Here is a 1588-nt window from a genome sequence, read left to right as displayed (position 1 = left end):
TGCGGGACGCCAAGCTCGACAAGTCGGCCATCAACGAGATCGTGCTCGTGGGCGGCTCCACGCGCATCCCCAAAATCCAGAAGCTGCTGCAGGACTGCTTCAACGGCAAGGAGCTCAACAAGTCCATCAACCCGGACGAGGCGGTGGCGTACGGCGCCGCCGTGCAGGCGGCCGTACTCTCCGGCGACAAGAGCTCCGTCATCCAGGACGTGCTGCTCGTCGACGTGGCGCCACTCTCGCTCGGCATCGAGACGGCCGGCGGTGTCATGACCAACCTCATCCAGCGCAACAGCCGGGTGCCTTGCAAGCAGCAGAACACGTTCACCACGTACGCCGACAACCAACCGGCCGTCACCATCCAGGTGTACGAGGGCGAGAGGGCCATGACCCGAGACAATCACCTGCTGGGCACGTTCGACCTCACCGGACTGCCTCCGGCGCCGCGCGGCGTGCCGCAAGTGCTCGTCACCTTCGACATCGACGCCAACGGCATCCTCAGCGTCAGCGCCGAGGACAAGTCCACCGGCAAGTCCAACAACATCACCATCACCAACGACAAGGGCCGCCTCAGCAAGGCGGACATCGAGCGCATGGTCAACGACGCCAGAAGTTCAAGGCCGATGACGACGCGCAGCGAGAGCGAGTCGCCGCCAGAAACCAGCTGGAGGGCTACGTCTTCTCCGTGAAACAAGCCGTGGGCGATGCCGGCGAATAAGGTGCCGGAGGACGACCGGCGGCGGGTCAACCGAGCTCTGGTGACGGAAGCCGTCAAGTGGGCTGGACTCGAACACGCTCTGGCCGAGAAGGAGGAGCTCGAGCACCGGCTTGCAGGAGCTGCAGAAGACGTGCAGCCCGATCATGACGAAGATCCACCAGGGCGCCACCGGTGGACAGTGCGGCCAGCAGTCTGCTAATGAACGGGGACCGACCGTGGAGGAGGTAGACTAAACGTCACCTCATTCATGCAGCTGGGCATACTCTTGTGTGATATTTTGGTACTGTCTTTGGTACGCCAAGTATCCTGGTGAGCATCAGCTTTAAGCTCAGGGCCGTCTACATAATTCCTAATGGTTGGAGCGACCGTGTGAGCGTTTTGTCGGCCTGTTGTGATATGGTTCTTCGCGTCAGAGCTGTGGAATGCAGGTGTATTTATTGTGAGTTTTTGATTGGTGAAAAACATATGATTATACAGTGTCGTATCAATAATATGCACGTTGAAGCTTGGTTGTGGTTGTGAGGAGTGATCTACAATGCAGATAGGCAGGTGCCGTTTGAAATGCTTGAACGCCGACTGAGGCACGGTTCTGCGGAAACGTTGCAGGACGAAGGGTTTGCCAAACAGTATTGGAGATGCAACGACCACTCTTATCGATTGAACTGGATTATGCCCACCAGTGGCCACAACAAGAACTTTCTCAGGGGAGGGGGGTGGGTGGGGGAGGCAGAGTTGAGTGACCACTCATTGCAAGGGAACCGAATATAAGCCGCGCATTAATGTTAATGTACGATACGCGGGCTAAGGGCTTACGGTAAGGGCCCAACGATCGCCTGCACGGTCCGGCACCATCTTAAGAGCAGTCGCTGTTTT

The 1588-nt window shown here is 58.1% G+C and overlaps 1 pseudogene; it reads left to right on the top strand.

The window, feature by feature from the left end:
• The window catches only part of LOC119111063 (heat shock protein 70 A1-like), a 2173-nt pseudogene extending 1077 nt beyond the window's left edge, over window positions 1–1096 (top strand).
• The last annotated feature ends 492 nt before the right edge of the window (window positions 1097–1588 follow it).

This window comes from Pollicipes pollicipes, unplaced genomic scaffold (assembly GCF_011947565.3).
Source record: "Pollicipes pollicipes isolate AB1234 unplaced genomic scaffold, Ppol_2.1 Scaffold_7261;HRSCAF=8764_pilon_pilon_pilon, whole genome shotgun sequence".
In the NCBI taxonomy this organism is placed as follows: domain Eukaryota; kingdom Metazoa; phylum Arthropoda; class Thecostraca; order Pollicipedomorpha; family Pollicipedidae; genus Pollicipes; species Pollicipes pollicipes.
Note: the sequence above shows the minus strand (reverse complement) of the source record. Positions and strands in the feature narration are given on the sequence as shown.